Source organism: Pelophylax lessonae, assembly GCF_965119305.1.
Source record: "Pelophylax lessonae genome assembly, chromosome: 1".
Classification (NCBI taxonomy): domain Eukaryota; kingdom Metazoa; phylum Chordata; class Amphibia; order Anura; family Ranidae; genus Pelophylax; species Pelophylax lessonae.
In genome coordinates this window covers 855,370,518-855,391,563 of record NC_138768.1, presented here as the reverse complement: position 1 = coordinate 855,391,563, position 21,046 = coordinate 855,370,518, and the positions used below count along the sequence as shown (strand labels likewise).

Here is a 21,046-nt window from a genome sequence, read left to right as displayed (position 1 = left end):
CAAAGTCGCGTCAAAATCGCGTTGCATAAGTGTGAAAGGGGCCTTACTAAAAAAACGACCTATGCAGATAAGGGGCGCCTATAGATAAGAAAAAAATGTGCAGCTCTGATCAAAGTTAGATATTGGCCTTGCTATGCCTACCTCGCTAAGCCTGGCTGAAAAATTCCCAGTTGTGGCATCCTCCCCTTCTGCCTTGTTGCTCGAATGTTGCTAACACACTCCCAGCTGTTACTGCTCATCATCACAGGAGCGAGCACCCAAACCCCCGCACATGTATGGTCCACTATCTCCTCAGTTTCAGCCTCTCTGAGCTACTGCAACAGGGGAGAGAAAGTGAGGGGGTTGGGGGGAGGTTGTGAGGGGGTTGAATTGGCTGGGAGTGTCTTAGCAACCCCCACAATGTCCCAGCAATAAGGCAGGATGGGATGATGCCATTTCTAGGAGTTTTTCAGCCAGGCTTCAGGAGGTACATAAATGGCCTACACCTATAGCAAATACATTAACTAACTTTTGTCAAAGCTGCACAGTTTGTTTTTATCTACAGATGTCCCTTACCTGCATAGGGTTTTCTTTTTTTGTAAAGGAGAACAAAACTTTTAAGATTTCAAATTGAACAAACCCAGTTAGGTGTTCAGTGGCCATATTCCTGGCAATTTTCAGTTATTTTCAATCAATTTTCATCTACCAGGAATCCTGCATACCATTACAAGTAATGGCCAGAAACTATGCAAGCAAGTAAATGGAGCTCCAATCTTCTCAGTCTGCCAGCTGCCAACAGCTAGTAAGCTGCTTTGGTTCATGGAACATGAAGCCCCAAAGCGGTGGTGCACGTCACTGGTGTGTGATGCATGTGCACTGGTAATCTCCTTCTCCTAAAATTAGAGGTTACAGGAGGTTTACAGATCATGTTATTAAATATCCACGGAATGGATGAAGCAGAAGCAGGAAGATGCTTGCACTGTAAATCTTCAGGTACAGCTTCCTCTCCAGCAAGCAGAACATTGAGCAGCACAGAGACCTAAGCTGGGTACACACACAGTTTTCTCTTTCATTCATTGACAGACACAGCGCTGCATAAGTGATAACTACTGTTATATTGCTTCCTCCAGGAGTAGGACTAGGCAGAACAAAAAACACCTGGCCCATGGGCCGTCCTCAGCTTGGTATTTAACCCCCCTCTCTGCTCTAGGTAATCAGTTTTAATCTTTCTAGTCAGGAGTAAGGACCTAGGCTCCCGGCTGGGATCTCTGGTCCTAACAATTTGTTTTTTTTTCTCCTCCCTACATCTTTCTCCTCCCTACATCTTTTTTGTTTTTTTTCTCTCAGGAGATCTACAATCAACTGCCGGGCTGGGCGATGGGCTGGATAATCTAGATCCAGTGGTTTCCCTGCAGCCCAGCCAGCGAACGCGTGCAGACCGCAGCTACGCTCTAGGTCGGCCGCGACATAGCCTCACAGACAGAGGCTGGCCTGCGAGTTAAACGTCTTGCAGGGTCGCTTACGACCAGGCTTAGGTCTAAGTCGCAGTGGTCCCTTGGCTATTAGCTCTCCTACTTTGGTGGTGAGGATTCTGTCTGGAGCGTTACCCGCACCATTGAAGGGTAAGTACTGTCCCCCCTCTCACGGTTTCTTGGGGTGGACATGGATAACCTTGGGGATGGTGGGACATGCCTGCAGGTTCCCTCCTCCCATCCCTAAATCCCTCAGTTAGCTGGGCTTCCCCCCCACCCCCTTTCCCCACTGTCTGGATCTGAAGTCTGGTAGGGTCTTCCCCGCTATCCCCACTCTGTAATGGTCCTGGGATAGTGTGCATCCTGCCCTGGTAGTCTGGAGGGGTCCCAGTGTAGGAGACACTAGGTGCATGCCCAACTGTTTTCAGTGCAGAGACTGGTGCAAAGTGCGCAGCGGATTCTCCCCTAAACGTGGGTCTTACCTTCAGGGGGTTCCCTTTGCAGAGGGTGCAGTGATGCAGAGGGCGCAGGGAAGATCCTGGCGTCATGCTTCAGCGTCTGTAGCTGATGGCAGCCATTTTCCCTTAGTCTGGCTGATCTCTGGTTGGGAGCCATGTTTGTGTAGCCCAATGATGTCACTGGGACCAATTTACCTTAGTCTCACTGATCTCCGGTTGGTGGCCATGTTTGTGTAGCCCGATGATGTCACAGGGGCCATTTTCCCTTAATCCGGGAGACGACCGAAGTCTCGTGGGGATGCCGAAGCTCCTCCTTTTCCTCTTTCCGGGACATATAAACAGGGATGGCGTCCATGATGATGCTGGGTTCGAATTCTCGGCACTCCTCCAGATGGTAGGAAGAGTCCTTGGGGGTCCCTGTTATCTCTCTCTCTGCTAATAGGTACCCTGAGCCTTGAGGGGATCCTTTAGTGGTACCAAAAGATTGTTTTTGTACTGCACGGTCTTCCTTTCCTTATGAAGCCTCAGGGTTACATCTGCCCCGCTGACCCCCTCATGGAGGTGGCAGGTCCCTCGGAACACCAGCTTCCCATAGTTGCACTGACGGCGGTCCTGCTGTCCTTTGTGTCCTGGGTGGAAGTGGCGTGTGGGTAAAGGCCCAGGAGGAAGCATCCCCACCCCCCCCCGCCTTCCCCTGCTCAGTCTGTCTCATCTGATTCTGAGCCTGATGCCACAGTGGACACAGCCCGTCCAGGGGGCTTAATATCACACCTCCAGATCCATCCAATAGTGAGGATGATTCCTCCATGGCTGCAGCAGCGAATGAAAAAGCTCTGGTAGACCCCCTTATCACTGCAGTGTGTGAGACTTTAAAAATAGAGAATGCGCTTGATGTAGCCACGGAAGGGGCTATGTAATTTGGTACACATAAGTCACTTCACACTCCAAAGGTGTTTCCTTATGTGCCTTATTTTGACAGGTTTTCCTGTAAATAATGGGAACAACCAAAATTACCCTTTGTGGTGCCCAAACGTTTTGCTGTACTTTACCCTTTTGAGGAGTTATTTTTAAAAAAGTGGACTAGTCCACCAGTGGTGGACCCTCCGGTTTCCAGGTTGAATAAAGCAACCATTATCCCAGTAGAGGAAGCCCTGTCCTTTAAAGGACCCAGCTGACAGGAAAGCGGAGGCTGTGGCACGCAGCATGTGTACTATGGCTGGTTCGGCATTGTGGCCAGTCTTTGCCTCAGTCCTGGTGTCTCAGACCCTAACTGAATGGGCCAAGCTTTTGTGGCAGGGCTTGGGGAGTGAGCAGGTCCCCGCTGCTTATGTTGATTTAGCGGACCAGTTGGTCCATGAGCTGCAGTTTATTTGCGATGCAGCTTTGGATTCAGCTCCTGTGCTGTCCAAACTTTTTTGTTTCAGCAGTGGTGATTAGGCGCATGCTGTGGCTTAAGAATTGGTCCGCAGACCAAGCCTCCAAGAAAGCTATCATTGATCTGCCCTTTCAAGGCGATCGCCTGTTTGGGGCTACCCTGGATGACATCATTAAGGGTTTTACGGAGAAGAGTACTTTACTGCCACAGTCAAGGAAAGGGAAAGAGCCTCGTCGCAGACAGGGGCGCTCCTTCTCAGCCCATAGAGAATTATTTTGTGCTCCTGGGACGTAGAATAAGGGAAATAGATCTTTCAAATCTTCCCGGGAGGTTCCAAGCAACCTTGGTCTGGTAAGCCTAGAGCTAGCTTCTCTGGACCCGCAGACAAGACCCCTTTAGCATGAAGGTCTGCCCCCACCCATTATTGGGGTGGGGGGACATCTTTGCTGGTTTCTTTCCCTGTGGACTTCTTTTGTGAGCATAAAGGAGATCCGCAAAATGTTTCTTTTGGGGGTATCCAGTAAAGGGGACAAAGCTTGTCCTTTTTAGTTTTTTTAGGTCCTGAGTCTCCTTATGCAGATTTAATTCCTGCAAAGGTTCAGGTAATGTCTGAACTATTTAAGGTCCCCCCTATCCCTGTCCAGGGAATTGAATTATCTAGGTCTGATTTTAATTCTGAGCAGGGTGGTCTTTCCTCTGGACAAATTTCAGGAACCACAGGCCGTGATTCAACGACTACTGTCACACAGTTCTCTCTCCCGATTTGCATACAGGTTCTGAGTCTGGTGGTATCCACTTTCAAGACAGTTCTGTTTGCAGCTCCTTTAGCAGGTTAGGCTCCACAGAAGGATTCCAAAGTTCATGGCCATATCACGGGTTCCTCTGGCAGACGCCACAGGGGTCACAGGGCCACGGTAAGGCCAGTATCATCCTCGGCTCAGGCTTCTTCCACAGTTTCTCCAATCCTGGTGGCCGTAAATGTCCCTTGGGGCTTCCTCTCAGAGAAAACCAGTTGTCCCAAGGGCTAATCTACCATCCTGCTTTACAGTCACAGGTTTTATTGGTTTTGCTATTGAAAGCCAGGTACTGAGGGATAGAGGTTTGTCTGGATCAGTGATCCCTACTATAGTGAAGGCGAGGAAGTCGTCTTCCAGCAAGATATACCATTGTACATGGAAAGCGTACATTTATTGGTGTGAATCGATTGCGCTCATCCTTGATTCTTTTCTGTGGCTCGGATCTTAACCTTTCTTCAACGGGGCATTGATCAGAAGTTGACCTTGGGTGACTGTACATGTGCGGTCTCTTTTGCCGCCATGAGATTTCAATTTAGTGCTTTCGGTTCTCCAGAAACCTCCATTTGAGAATATTCAGGAGATTCCATTGTCTACGTTATTCCAGAAGGTGAAATTCTTGGTGACTATTACCTCGGCCCACAGGGTATTGGAATTTCCGGCATTTTCCTGTTGCAGTCCCTATTTGGTGGTCCAAAGGGAAAAAGTGGTTCTTCTTCCCTGTCCATTTTTCCTGCCCAAAGTTGTCTCTGACTTCCATTTGAATGAAGTTATTGTGTTGCCTTCCTTGTGTCCCAAGACAGCTAATCCCAAGGAATTTGCTTTGCATACCTTGAATGTGGTTTGTGTGATTGGGGTGTATCTGGCAGCTACTGAGTCCTTTTGGAGGTCGAACTCGCTTTTTGTGGTTACGGACGAACCAAGACAAGGGCTGAACGCTTCTTCGGCTACCATCTCCAGATGGATCAGACAGACGGCGTCTCAGGCCTATTCCATTAAAGGTCAGGTTCCACTTTTCCCTGTCACGGCGAATTCTACTCGGGCGCTGAGTGCTTCTTGGGCCTTCCGTCATCAGGCATCAATATCACGAGTTTGCAATGCGGTCCTCGTTGCATACCTTCTATAAGGTAGATTAGAGATGCACCGAAATGAAAATTCTGGGCCGAAACAAAAGCCGAAAATTCAGGATGCCCTTGGCCGAAAACCGAAACCGAAAATGACTTTTTTCCCCCCAAATTATTTTAAAATAGTTACAGCCTGTATATAGATGCTTCTGGCACTATATACCTGTCCCATAGCTGTATTATACAGGTATAGTGCCGGGGGGGTAGGTAAGTATAGGGAAACAATGATGCAAATCATAACGCATAATATGTTGTCACTCACTGCTCCCCACAGATAGCAGGTTGACTCCTGTCCTTCCTATCCGCAGCGGCCATACAGTAGAAGATGGAGAAAGGAGGTGGCTGGAGCCAGAGAGTCAGTAATAGGCACGGAGGAGGACGAGGAAGATCCTCCTCTGTTCTGCATGCTGGGACCTCGTCTCAGCCTCGCTTTCCTCTCAGGACCGTGATGTCACTGGTTGCTACACGCTAGGCGGCTGGCGATTCTAGCAATCAATCTAGCACAGGGCGGGCGAGGAGGTACAAACGGCAGGTCTCGGGAGCCGGCCGTTGCCGGTCAAGCACCATATGAGTTAAAGTGAAAGCTGCCGCTACGGCGGCCATACATTTTCGGCATATATGACCCACTTTCAGCCGAAATGGGATAGGCCCATTTTCGTCTGAAAATTTTGGTTGCCGAAATTTCGGTGCACCGCTAAGGTAGATATTTTGGCATCTATGGATGCTTCTTTTGGCCGCAAAGTTTTGCAAGTTGCTGTTTAAGAGGGGCAGTTCCCTCTTGAGGGGTGTTTAAAAAAAAACTTTTATTTTTCAGACGGGTCACCTGTTACGGCTCCTGTGCCCTGGTTAAGGTCTCTTATGTTTAGCCTTGGGTTATTTTCCCCACCCCTCATTTTCCTTTTGGCACTGCTTTTGGACGTCCCACTAGTTATGATTTATGGAGCGCTGTGTCCGTCTATGAACATGAGAAAATGGGATTTTTGTACTTACCGTAAAATCAATTTCTTTGAGTTTGACGGACACATCACCCACCCCTCTATGGAGTTCTGATACTTCTAATACTGCTTGCTACAAACTGATTACCTAGAGCAGAGAGGGGGGTTATATCCCAAGCTGAGGACGGCCCATGGGCGTAACCAGGTGTTTTTGTTCTGCCTAGTCCTACTCCTGGAGGAGGCAATATAACCCAGTAGTTATGATTTATGGAGCTCTGTGTCCATCGATGAACTCAAAGAAATGGATTTTATGTAAGTACAAAAATCTTATTTTTCTCCAATCGCCTTCCAGGACGGCCCAACATGAGAGATGATAGGCTCCTCCTACCGGAAACACAATCAATTAAAACACAGTTAAAAGGCCCCACCCTTCCCTCTATCCTCAGTTTAGATTGTGTTTCTTCCTGCGAAACGTTTGTTGTTTTTTACTGACCTGCAGACTTTGTGATAGTCCTATGGTCCCCCTGTGAGCCAGGTTCAGCGAAGCCATTGAGAGTAGAGCTCTACCTGCCACCCCTCCCGGGTCTCTCACAGGTCGCCTCTTCCATCGGGGGAACCGTCGGTCACCCTGGGTGATCCCTCTGGTCTTTCTCGTTATTCCCGCGGGAAATGACGTCAGACGCGAGCGCCTCAAGCCTCGCGGTCGGAGCGGAAGGAGTCGGACATCCGGTGACGTCAGTTCCGACGAACGCGGAAGGAGAAGGTGGAGGAGACGCCGAAACCGCTTTACATGCGGTAGTGCAGCTCCCAGGCCGTAGGAGCTCGGACAGCTGCCAGGGAGATGAAGCCTTCTACTCACCCACCAGGGAAGGAAGAAGCGCTGGGCCAAGCAAAAGCAGCCAAACCCAGGTCGGACCCGGGTAAGTGCTGTAGTGCATCTAGAAACTTACTTTCAACAGAAAATGTCTGCTGATGTATTTTCCCTAAAAAATGCTTGATGTTCCCTCTCCCTGCCCATAGTAGGACTGTTAAGTGTCTTTTCTATAGGGCCTCATACCTTTGCATATGTGGGAACAGTGATACTAATCGATGTTGTATCCTGTCTTCCAGAGTCCCAGAGTGGTGTTCAGGAAACTTCTACTGTCTCAGGGCCAGGATCTGTTGCCTCTAAAAAGTGTGGTAACTGTGCAGACAAATTACCTCCCTCCCATACAAAACCATTTTGCTACAAATGCATTTACAAACTGGCAGGAAAAGAATCATCAGCCCTTATGAAAGACTTTTTAAAAACAGTCCGGGAGGAAATGCTGACAACAATCCAGACTGTAAAAACTTCCCTAGCACCCCCAGCCTCTCAGGCAGGGGAAGGGACCTCTTCACAGGAGAGCTTTTTTGTTAAAGCAGGACAAACTAGCCAGCCCCTTTCTCAGAGTCTACCTTCAGGTTTGCAAGGAAGTAGACAGGAAGAAGAGGATTTGAACCACTCAATCTCCCAGTCCAATTCAGAGGGAGAAGGAGATAGGGACTCAGATGAAACAGAGGAAGCAGAACCTTCCAGGAATCTGTTTGGACTTGATAACATGCAAGGGCTTCTTCAAGCTGTGTATGCCTCTGAAGAAATACCTGACGTACAAGTAGGGACATCAGCTCAGGACAGACTCTACAAGGGTCTAGGTAAGACTCCTTTTAGAGTTTTTCCCATCCACCAATCCCTCAAAGGGTTGGTTCTTCAGCAATGGCAGCATCCAGAGACTAAGTTTAAGAAACCAGTGTCATGGAAACGCAGATTCCCCTTTAAGGAGGAAGATATCGAACAGCTGATTAAAAGTCCAAAATTAGATGCACCCTTGGCTCAAGTAACCAAGAAATCGGACCTCTCCTTTGCTGATTCAGGCAGCATTAAGGATGCCATGAATAGGAAAGCGGAGTCTCTCCTGAGGAAAGCCTGGGAGGCCAATGCCTCTACCATGGCCCCAGCCTTGGCTGCCTCTTGTGTAGCAAGGAATACCTGCTGTTGGTTAGACAGGTTGAATAAAAACTTATCCCAGGATAAGACTCAAGATTTACAGGACTCACTGACCCTGATTGGGAAGGCAGTAACTTACCTGGCAGATGCAGCTGTTGAGTCGGTTGTAGCTTCGGCCAAGACAGGTGCCCTTTTAAACTCAGCCAGAAGAGCTATCTGGTTGAAGGAGTGGGAGGGTGACCTCACCTCAAAGTCAAAGCTCTGTGCCTTGCCTTTTGAAGGATCATTATTATTTGGTTCTGGGTTGGATGAGGTTCTAGCTAGGTCCTCAGAAAAAGGGAAGAAATTTCCAGTTAAAAGGAAGGATGTTCCCAGGAAATTTTTTCGAGGCCCCCAGGAACATAGTCAAAATAGACGTAAAAGAGAACCCAACAAGAGATGGGGTTTCAGGAAGGGAAAACAAAGGAATAATTTGCTCTTTCCCTCCTCAGCGGGCTCTAGAGACAACAAGTGACGCCACCATCAAGGTGGGGGGGAGACTGAAAAAATTTCTCCCTCAGTGGGGAAAAATTTCAGTCTCCCCATATATTTACAACCTCATTCAGGAAGGCTATCGCCTTCAATTCAATTCAATACCACCCACCACAATTACCATAACTCAGGTCCCCAAGAAACCTCAGGTCAAAGAAGCTCTACTTCAGGGGATTCAAGAACTGGCAGAGCAATTAGTAATAACCCCAGTACCAGAGGATCAGCATCTACAAGGGGTGTATTCCCATGTGTTCGTGGTTCCAAAACCATCAGGCAAATTCCGCCTAATAATAAACCTGAAGAAACTCAACAGTTTCCTGACGTACAAAAAATTTTCAATGGAGACAATTTATTCAGTACGAAAGAACTTACTAAAGGATGTCTTCATGACCACCTTAGACCTCAGAGACGCTTACCTACACATTCCCATCCACCCAGAACATCAAAAGTTCCTGAGGTTTGCCTTAGAGAACAATGGGGAAATGACTCATTGGCAGTTCAGGGCACTACCCTTTGGTCTAGCTGCCAGTCCAAGAATATTTACGAAGGTTCTTGCAGAGGCGGTAGCCCACCTACACATGTTGGGGATTGCCCTGATCCCCTACTTGGACGATCTACTGATTTTCGGGAAATCAGAGACCCAGGTAAACCAGGATACCCATCGTGTAATAGAGGTTTTGGAGAGCCTAGGATGGCTTATCAATCTGAAAAAATCAGCTTTGGTCCCATCCCAGCTCCGGAACTTTCTAGGGTTTCTAGTAGACTCAAAGGCTCAAAAACTATTCCTAACCCAAGAAAGGATGCACAAGATAGTCACCTCAGTCCAAGGGTTAGAAGACTCCCCATCCTGCTCCAGAAGAGATGTTCTGAGAGTATTGGGCTTGATGTCAGCCAGCATACCAGCCTTGGTGTGGGCACAATTGCACGCAAGGGAACTTCTGTTTTTCCATTTGTCATCTTGGGACAGAAAAACAGACTCGTTGGACGAACAAGTCGTCCTCACCCCTCAGGCCCGGGAATCCCTGATATGGTGGAAAGAACAGACCAACCTAGGGAAGGGCAGGCCCTGGGGACAATGGGATCCTATAGAGATCACTACAGACGCCAGTACCAAGGGCTGGGGTGCACACATGGAAGGAGCTCATGCACAGGGGATCTGGGAGTTGGCGACAACTCAAGCCTCCTCCAATTTCAGGGAGTTGAAAGCTGTAGGAGAAGCCTTGAAAGCTTTCAAAGAGAACATCCACAACAAGGAGGTCCTCATTCTCTCAGACAATACTACAATGGTAGTATACCTGAACAGGCAAGGAGGAACCAGATCCAGACCCCTCTTGGATCTAGCCTCCTCAATCCTAAGCTGGGCCGAGGAAAGAGTAGTCTCTCTAGTAGCAGTCCACATCAGGGGGGAAAACAACCTGCAAGCAGACTTCCTCAGTCGTCATCTGATTCAGGAAGGAGAATGGGAGTTAGACCCCAGAATTTTTCAAAAGATTACACAGAGGTTCGGAACACCAGAAATAGATCTGTTTGCCACAGCGCAGAACAAGAAAGTGGAAAAATTCTTCTCCCTCACCAGGTCCAGAGGAATGATGGGGTTGGATGCCCTGGCTCAACCTTGGGGTTTCAGTCTGGCTTACGCCTTCCCCCCTCTAATGTTGATCCCGAGAGTTCTTCAGAAACTGAATCACTCGGGGGACCTCCGGTTGATACTAATTGCCCCTTGGTGGCCAAGAAGACCTTGGTTTGCCACTCTGAAGACCATGGCAATGATTCCCCCATGGCATCTGCCGGTCTCAAAAAACCTGTTATCTCAGGGTCCAGTGTTATGCCAAGACCCGGAATTTTTTCAGTTGGCAGCTTGGCTACTGAAAGCCAACTCTTAATTTCAAAAGGTTGCTCACAGAGAGTTGTAGATACTCTCCTGCTGAGCAGGAAACCTATTACCAAGAAAATCTACACTAAGGTATGGAAAAAGTTTTGTACCTGGGGTAAGCAAAGAGGATTTGACTCCCCCTCTACCCCTGTAATCCTAGAGTTTCTACAAGACGGGGTGGATAAGGGTGTGGCCATTAACACTCTTAGGGTACAAATTGCGGCTCTCTCGGTGTTCCTGGACACTCGTCTGGCAAGAGAGCCACTGATAAGCAGATTTTTGTTAGCCAGACAAAGAGTTACTCCTTTGTCTAAAGACAGGTTCCCTCCTTGGGACCTGACAAGGGTCCTAGAGGCGTTATCTAGGTCTCCCTTTGAACCTTTGGAACAGATTTCCCTCAAACGGTTGTCTTTAAAACTGACGTTTTTGCTGGCTATCACTTCAGCTCGGAGAGTAGGGGATCTCCAGGCCCTCTCTATCAAAGAACCGTTTATGACTGTATGCCCAGACAGGATAATCCTAAAACCAGATCCACTATATCTCCCAAAGGTGGCATCTCCTTTTCACAGAGTACAGGAGATCAATTTACCTTCCTTCTGTGACAACCCAAAGAACAGTAAGGAGGAAAAGTTCCACTGTATTGATGTTAGAAGAGCTCTACTCATCTACTTAGACAGGACAAAGAACTTTAGAAGGTCAAACCATCTTCTGGTCCTTCATTCTGGACCTAGGAAAGGATTGCAGGCTTCCAAGCCCTCAATTTCTAGATGGATCAGGCAAGCAATTACCATCGCTTATGAGGCATCAGGTGTCCCAGCTCCTGTTAAAGTTAAAGCTCATTCTACAAGAGCCCTAGCAACATCTTGGGCCGAGAAGGCAGGAGCATCCTGGGAACAGATCCGCATGGCAGCCACTTGGTCCAGCCAGAACACCTTCCTGAAACATTACAGGATAGAAGTACTGTCTCAACAGGACCTGACCTTTGGACGCAAGGTCTTGCAGGCAGTTGTCCCACCCTAAGGTAGGCTGAGGTTAATCTAGTATCCTCTCATGTTGGGCCGTCCTGGAAGGCGATTGGAGAAATCTTACCGTTAGTTTACCGGTAACGTCCTTTCTCATGAGCCTTCCAGGACGGCCGGCCTACCCGCCCTATCAAAGGGCGCAAACAAGTTAAAAAGGGTAAGTGCCTACGAATTGACTGTGATACACGGTTCCCTCAAGGAATTTGGTTGTGGAAGATACTTTTTTACAACTGAGGATAGAGGGAAGGGTGGGGCCTTTTAACTGTGTTTTAATTGATTGTGTTTCCGGTAGGAGGAGCCTATCATCTCTCATGTTGGGCCGTCCTGGAAGGCTCATGAGAAAAGACGTTACCGGTAAACTAACGGTAAGATTTTTTCATTCAACTAGCGGGATGATGGGGGGAAAAAAAATAAGGGATTCCTGCTTCCACTTAAGTAATGTGGAGGCGGGATCTCCCCCACCGCGCTATTGTATTCAGACAAGGGAACTCTTCCCTGCCAGAATACACTGATCAGCGCTGCAGTCATTTACAGCATGTGCTGATCGAATGCTGTTTTTCCAGCAGAACCATTCAACAGAACGGTACACACAGATCAGAATTTGGTCAGTTTCTGCTGAACCGGACAAATTTCAAAACTTGTATACCCTGCTTTACAGTCAGAGGCAGCAGTGCTTCAGATTATCCCACACTACAGAAATACTAGGACTACAGAACAGGGACTACCTAGGTACAAGAAGTCCACTGATATTTTTTAGAAGGATAATGTTTGGGCACAATTATTACATCTGGTTGTTCCCTATAAAATATCAACTATTCACTTTTTGAGTTCAGGTCCGCTTTAAATACTATTGTGTGAATAGATAAAAGTCTGTGCACCTAAGAGCAATAAACAGTGACTTAACTGCTCTGGAGCTAGCATCACTTTAGAAGTCCGGCAGCTGTAGCCTTAACCTTACTTGCCAGCAGTGACAACAGCTGAGCTGACATTGCCTGAACAAGGTAAAGTAGAGCTCCACCCAAAAGGGGAAGTTCCACTTTAACCACTCGGGTACCTAGTTTTGACAGGTATCCGCTCCTACTTCTGCTCGGACCGCCTAGGCGATCGGAACAGAAGTTCTCCTCTCCCCCTCCCTCCCAGCAATCTTCTGGGACACGTCACAGGTCCCAGAAAATTGTCCAACCATTGAGGAGATGCAGTGCACACCTGGCTATGAAGCCGCAAGCTGACTTCTAATAAACACAAAACGACTAGAAATCCACTTTAAAGCAGAATTCTTGTCCTTAACCACTTGCCGACTGCCGCACGACTATTTACGTCGGCAGTCAGCCCCTCACAGGCAGAGCGACGTAGGGCTACGTCGCTAGCCTGTGAGGGTCTAGGGAGCGAGCGAGCGCCACTGGAGGCGCGCTCCCGTGCGGTCACAGATCCCGCGCGTGTGACCGGCGGACCCGATGTCCACCGGTCACTCGCGATCGTCCGTTAGAGCGGGAGAAAGGCAGGCAGCTAATGTAAACAAGCCACCTGTCATTCTCCCCTGTGTATGAATGGTGATCATACGGTTCTACTATGTAAGACTGTTGATCACTGTTCATACACCTCAAGCCACAGCCAATCAGAGAATCACGCCCCTAGGGACATACATAACCCCTCCCTCTCAAAAAAGTTAACCCCTTCACTGCCAGTGCCATTTTACAGTAACAGTGCATATGTATAGCACTGATTACTGCAGCAATGTCACTGGTAACCCCAAAAGTGTCAAAAATGTCAGTCAAGGGTCCGATCTGTCCGCCGCAATGTCGCAGTACCGCAAAAAAAATCGCAGATCGCCGCCATTACGCGTTAAAAAAAAAACAACAAAAATGACAAAAATCTTTCCCTTTGCTAGTAAACGCAATAACTTCTGCGCAAACCAATCAAAATACGCTTATTGCGATTTTTTTTACCAAAAATATGTAGCATAAAACAAATTGGCCTAAAATGTTAAAAAATTTTGATTTTTACATTTTTTTTTTTTTTTTTTTGTGAATTTCATATAAAAATTTTTGAAAAATATTGTTATTTTTTGCAAAATTGACGCTCTTTTTTTGTTTATAGCGCAAAAAGTAAAAATCGTTCAGGTGATCAAATACCACCAAAAGAAAGCTCTGTGTGTGGGAAAAAAAGGACGTCAAATTCCTTTGGGTACAGCGTCACACGACCGCGCAATTGTTCGTTAAAGTCACGCAGTGCCGAATCGCAAAATTGGCCCTGGTCAGTAAGGGGGTAAAATCTTCCGGGGCTTAAGTGGTTAATCATTGTCTCAGGATGTTCTACCTTATTCATTGAACTGCAAGAATCCTTCATATACAAAATCTAGTGCCCTTCATTCTCCCTGAATGGCGCTCACCAATTTACAGGGAAAAAAAATGTAGGAAAAAAACTGCTGAAGTTCTTTTTTTCTTAGTCACCTCACCTCCCCACAGCCTGTGATTTGACAGTAAAGAAGAACATCCCTTTGCTATCTCCTCTTGGAAGCCTAACAGTGTAATGCCTGTGTCACACGGGTTTCAGCTTGTATAGGAGTCGTGTGAACAGCAAGCTTTGAAAAAGCATTTGCAAGCTTTGTTGAAACCTTTAAAGTACCATTCAGCGCCAGTTTGTAAATGGGAGTGCTGATCGCCACTCAAAACAAGCCGCTAGCTGGCTTCAGCAGTCTTTCAAAAATAATTAAGAAGTGCTGGAGCCTGCTAGCAGCTTGTTTAAAGTTGCAGTCAGCACTCCAATTCAGATCTGTATTCAATATTTATAATCTGGAGCTCAATGGGACTTAAAAAGCTTCAGCAAAGCTTGCTAAAAGTTCTGCAAATGCTTTGTCAAAGCTTGCTGTTCACACTGCCCCTATACAAACTGAAGTCCGTGTGAAACTGGCCTAAAACTGACTGTACTCCAGTAGAATCGTGTTCCAAAATTTTAATTTTTGGAGCATTTGTTTGATTTTCTAATGGTTACTGGGATATATCGATGATTGTTTGCAACCATAGTGGCAAGAAAATTAGAAGGAGCAGGATGGAAAATATTTCTCTTACAAGCAAATTTTTAACTGTGAATTTGATTTTCATTTGGGAAAAAATTGTACAAATTGTAGTGAATAATTTTCACCTAATTAATACGGGTATAAAGGGTAATTTTGCCTTTTCACAAAAACTGAAAGAGTGAACTAACTCCAAACATCCTAGTTTGAGGTTTGGTGCCTCAGGCCAAGCGTGATTGGGACTTTAACGGCTAGTAACGGAGAGTTTTATATAAAATATATAACAATTTATTGAATACAAAAAAAAAATAGAAAGCAAGAGTAAAATTATTACACACAATTGGGGTGTGTTGGGTTAGAGACCCATTGGTGAAAGTGAGTACGTTTTGAAAAAAAAGGTGATATGGTGACTTATTTGAATATTGTTCTCTGCTGTTCCATGCGTGGTGACCAGCTTGGAGTTTTCAGAGAAGGAATATCCTGAAAATCATACGCCTTCGACTGGTTACAATGGTATGCATTTATTGAGGATTAGTCACCATATCTGCAATTATGATAAATTATTTTCAGTGAAACATATGCACTCAATACATACTTTATAGGCGTGTGCCTGATCCAAATTGGAAGACTTTTCTCTGATCCTCAAATCGCATCAAGAACTCTTTCCCTTTAATTCCCCCACAGGGGACCTGCCTCTCCCTTCGTGTCGGTGGCCAATATAGCTGAGTATCCAACTACACGAATCCTGGTTGCGCATGCAGCCCTGCAGGACGCAAGGCAGTGCTAACCACTCAGCCATGGTGCCCACGCACATCCTTCATAATGCTTGCAAGACCAAGACTCGTGATTCATGAGAAGCTTCTTCTTCCAGTATGGTATCCCAGATGAAAGCAGTGCTTCTCATTGGGCAGCCTGGTCACATGGTCACACTTGCCATTGTGGGCAATGTAAAGGATACTCATTCCAGGGCTGTGTATTATGGTGTACAGACCACTACACTGGCCACCCGCTTTGTGCAATGAGGTCAGGAGGATATTTGAAGTTCTCATTTTAGTGATTCGTGAAAAGGTGAACTTTACCTTTAATGGCCTTCAAACATCGTTGACTCCAAAATGGCAAGATCGAATGCTCTGGTGAACAATTTTTCAGAAATTCCGCATGAATTGCCGGCTGTGTTGTGCCAAATTCCAGTAGGAATATTGTTCAAAGAAGTAAAGTCCTGATAAAGTTCCTATGCTGCCCCCCCCCCCCCCCTTTTAGTCTTCGTGTTGTTGTGAAGGGGCTTTAAAAAAAAGTAAAAAATAAATAAAAAAATCCGGTAATTATATTAGCTTGTGTTTAAAAATAATCGTAATTATTATTTAATGAATGCATAATTGCGTTACTGGTTACTTTTTTTTTAACATCTGCCTGGAGTTAAGCTTTGACCTCCAAGTGATAATAGGCACTTGTGTTGGAAGCGCTTGTTACATAATTAACTAGATATAAAAGACGCGCATCCATCTAGTTCCAACTGTGATGTCATTATTACTATGTTGTTCTATATTCAATTTGTTATTTGAATCACCCAAATACCCAAATTTAGGAAAAGGGCTTTGTTATTTGAATCACCCAAATACCCAAATTTAGGAAAAGGGCTTTAGCTTTTTACCGAAATGAATCGCCGTAATTCCCCCTCCCTACGGCGTTCTTCCTTAGATAAGTAGTAATTGAGATATTTATACTTTACTGCATATAGAAAAACATATGGACGCCTTGTGTTTTCCAGCATAATAAATGGAGTCATCACAGGCAATAAACGCCCCCTCACAGAAATATGTTGCATATGAGAAGTCATACCAGTAATTCCTATAGTTTTGCCTAATAGAATACTCCAAGCTTTGTCGCATCACAAGGGTGCCAAATCTTCATAGGCGGTTGTGACGCGTTGCGTGCTGGATAACCCACTGCTTCATAGAGGTTCTCCCTATGCTTGAAAATGTTTAACTGCTTCTTCTAAAAATTATACATTGAAAACTTAGACTATTTTGGAGAGTTTAGGAGGCCATAGAGGGGATCCATGAATAACGGACAGGGAGATAGCTACCCCTCTTCAACTGCCGGATTCACAACATTTCTTGCCCATTGGTGGCAGAAGCTCCATTGTAGCCCTTTATTCTCTCCTCTGCTCTATAGCAGACAAGATGGTCAGACATACAAGGGGTCTTCAAAAGGTTTCTGCACTTTTATATATACACTGCTCAAAAAATTTAAAGGAACACTTTTTTTTAATCAGAGTATTACATCAAGTAAATTAAGCTCCTGGGATATTTTACTTTCCCAGTAAAGTCTCAAGACCATGAAAGAGATTTCAGGAAACAGGAAGGTACTCTAGGGGAGCTGGACAGGGCCCTAGAAGGTCCTTAACCCATCAGCAGGGCCAGTATCTGATCCTTTGTGCAAGGAGGAACAGGATGTGCACTGCCAGAGCCCTACAAGATGACCTCCAGCAGCCAACTGGTGTGAATGTCTCTGACCAAACAATTAGAAACCGACTTTATGAGGGTGACCGGTGGGCTCAACATCCTGTAGTTTGTCCTGTGCTCATTGCCTGGCATCGTGGAGCTCAATTGGCATTTGCCATTGAACACCAGAATTGGCAGATTCGCCATTGGCACCCTGTGCTTTTCACAGATGAGAGCAGGTTGACCCTGAGACCATATGACAGACATGAACGGGTCTGGAGAAGCCATGGAGAACATTATGATGCCTGTAACATCGTTCAGCATTACAGGTTTAGTGGTGGGTCAGTGATGGTCTGGGGAGGCATATCCATGGAGGGATGCACAGACCTCTACAGGCTAGACAATGGTAACCTGACTGCCATTAGGTATCAGGATGAAATCCTTGGACCCATTGTCAGACCCTACACTGGTGCAATGGGTCCTGGGTTCCTCCTGGTGCATGACCATGCCCGGCCTCATGTGGCGAGAGTATGCAGCCAGTTCCTGAAGGATGAAGCGATTGATACCATGGAATGACCCCCACTTTAGCCTGACCTAAATCCAGTACAACACCTCTGGGACATTATGTTTTTCGGTCCATCTGACGCCGCCAGGTTGCACCTCAGTTTGTTCAGGAGCTCAGTGATGCCCTGGTCCAGATCTGGGAGGAAATACCCCAGGACACCATCCGTCATCTCATTAAGAGCATGCCCCGATGTTGTCAGGCATGCATACAAGCACGTGGGGGCCATAAAAACTGCTGAGTACCATTTTGAGTTGCTGCAATGAAATTTCAGTAAAATGGACAAGCCTGCTGCATCATTTTTTCACTTTGATTTTCGAGGGGTCTTTGAATTCAGCCCTCTGTAAGATGATCATTTCATTTCCATCAAACAATGTGACATCTGTTCATTCCTAATACCTTAACCAGTCCATATCAGTATAGATATCCAGCATGATATTTTTCCCATTGAGATCTGATGTGTTTTCGAAGTGTTCCTTTAATTTTTGTTGAGCTGTGTGTATGTATGTATGTATGTATATATATATATGTGTGTGTATATATATATATATATATATATATATATATATATATATATATATATATATATATATATATATATTGTGCGAAAACTTTTTGACGAACCCTCGTATCTGCGTCCACCCTTTTTTTGTGTTATTTGCTTTGATATGGAAACTGAAATACAGTATTAATGAATGAATGTATATGGGGAATGGATCCCTTGATGTAAACTGTAATACTAATACTGAGGAGTTTAGCAACCATATTAATGTAGAATTGTGTAGAGCATTGTCATTTTAAAGATAACAAAACACCAATGTTTGCATGTGGTAGTAAACTATAATGGTTATACCCAGGAGTTTATCAACCACAAGAAATGCACAAATGTGCAGAGAACATTGTCGTTCTAATGAGCAAGGTACGTCAAGAAATATCAATGTTTACATTACAAACTACTGATTTGATTAGATAATTGTAGATAAATAGCAGATAGATAGATTGATTTGACAGATTCGGATGAAAAGATAGACAGACAGATGTATTGATAGATAGAAAGATTGATTTGACTGATTAAATATGAATAGATTTTTTAACTGACTAAAATAAAAAGATATATTTATTGACATTCATTTAAATGATAAGTTCCCATTTCATAACATATTACATGTTGCACGGGTGTAATATGTAGTTTGTTACTGTAGCACCGGCCCCTGCACCCCAGCGATCCCCTGTTGTGACAGCAGGATCTTCTCACCACACTCGCTTCCACCATTAATCCAAGTTATCCTTTAACTGATTGAAGCTCCGTTCACACTGGTGCAACTTGTCATGTGACTTGTGACACATAAAGTTGCATGGTAAGTCAGAACCCATTTATTTCAATGGCACCCATTCCAATCTATGCCCTGCACTTCTTTATTGCAACTTTCTGGCCACTTGAATATGTGAACCAGGCCATAGATAGATACATACGGTAGATAGATAGATATGGTAGATAGATATGGTAGATAGATTCGGTAGATAGATTCAGTAAATAGGTACGGTAGATTAGATTAGATAGATAGATAGATAGATAGATAGATAGATAGATAGATAGATAGATAGATAGATAGATAGATAGATAGATAGATAGATAGATAGATAGATAGATAGATAGATAGATAGATAGATAGATAGATAGATAGATAGATAGATAGATAGATAGATAGATAGATAGATAGATAGATAGATAGATAGATAGATAGATATGGTAGGTAGATAGATAGATAGATACATTAGATAGATACGGAAGATAGATAGATACGGTAGATAGATACATTAGATAGATACGGAAGATAGATAGATTCGGTAGATAGGTACGGTAGATTAGATAGATAGATACAGACTATGGATAGGATAGATGGATAGATAGATACAGACTATGGATAGGATAGATGGATAGATAGATAGATAGATGGATAGATAGATAGATACGGAAGATAGATAGATACGGTAGATAGATGGATAGATAGATATGGTAGGTAGATAGATAGATAGATACGGTAGATAGATACATTAGATGGATACGGAAGATAGATAGATTCGGTAGATAGGTACGGTAGATTAGATAGATAGATACGGTAGATAGATAGATACAGACTATGGATACGATAGATAGATAGATAGATAGATAGATAGATAGATAGATAGATAGATAGATAGATAGATAGATAGATAGATAGATAGATAGATAGATAGATAGATAGATAGATATGGTAGGTAGATAGATAGATAGATACATTAGATAGATACATTAGATAGATACATTAGATAGATACGGAAGATAGATAGATACGGTAGATAGATACATTAGATAGATACGGAAGATAGATAGATTCGGTAGATAGGTACGGTAGATTAGATAGATAGATACAGACTATGGATAGGATAGATGGATAGATAGATATGGTAGGTACATAGATAGATACGGTAGATGGATACATTAGATAGATACGGAAGATAGATAAATACGGTAGATAGATACGGTAGATAGATGGATAAGATAGATAGATAGATACGGAAGATAGATGGATACGGTAGATGGATGGATGGATGGATAGATAGATAGATGGATAGATAGATATGGTAGGTAGATAGATAGATACGGTAGATAGATACATTAGATGGATACGGAAGATAGATTCGGTAGATAGATTCGGTAGACAGGTACGGTAGATTAGATAGATACAGACTATGGATACGATAGATGGATAGATGGATAGATAGATAGATAGATAGATAGATAGATAGATAGATAGATAGATAGATAGATAGATAGATAGATAGATAGATAGATAGATAGATAGATAGATAGATAGATAGATAGATAGATAGATAGATAGATAGATAGATAGATAGATAGATAGATAGATAGATAGATAGATAGATAGATAGATAGATAGATAGATAGATAGATAGATAGATAGATAGATAGATAGATAGATAGATAGATAGATAGATAGATAGATAGATGGATAGATAGATATGGTAGGTACATAGATAGATACGGTAGATGGATACATTAGATAGATACGGAAGATAGATAAATACGGTAGATAGATACGGTAGATAGATGGATAAGATAGATAGATAGATACGGAAGATAGATGGATACGGTAGATAGATACGGAAGATGGATAGATGGCTGGATACAGTAGATAGATATGGTAGATAAGATAGATTGATAGATAGATACAGTAGATAGATACAGTAGATAAGCTAGATAAGGTTGATAGACAGATATGGTAGATAGATACGGTAAGTCGATACAGTAGACAGATACAATAGATACAGTAAGTAGATACAGTACATAGATGAAGAATTGATTTGACTGATGAATATGAATAGCTAGATTGGGAGCTGATATAGAGTGTGTTATGACTATCTTCAAACAGCCCCAGGAAACTAAAAACTGTACTCATCCAGAGGGCGCCAATATTAACTTTTTAATGCATTTTG

General features: G+C 44.3%; 1 protein-coding gene and 1 pseudogene across 2 annotated transcripts in view; one reads left to right on the top strand and one right to left on the bottom strand.

Moving 5' to 3' along the window:
• Positions 1-21,046, top strand: part of SFXN5 (sideroflexin 5) — a gene marked incomplete at its 5' end in the record, with an annotated part of 451,990 nt that overhangs the window by 290,535 nt on the left and 140,409 nt on the right. The window lies entirely within an intron of this gene.
• Positions 19,102-19,842, bottom strand: LOC309568760 (annotated as a pseudogene). The gene is made up of 2 exons: positions 19,431-19,842; positions 19,102-19,321 (listed from the first exon to the last, which is right to left on the bottom strand). The product of its transcript is annotated as an uncharacterized misc_RNA (transcript).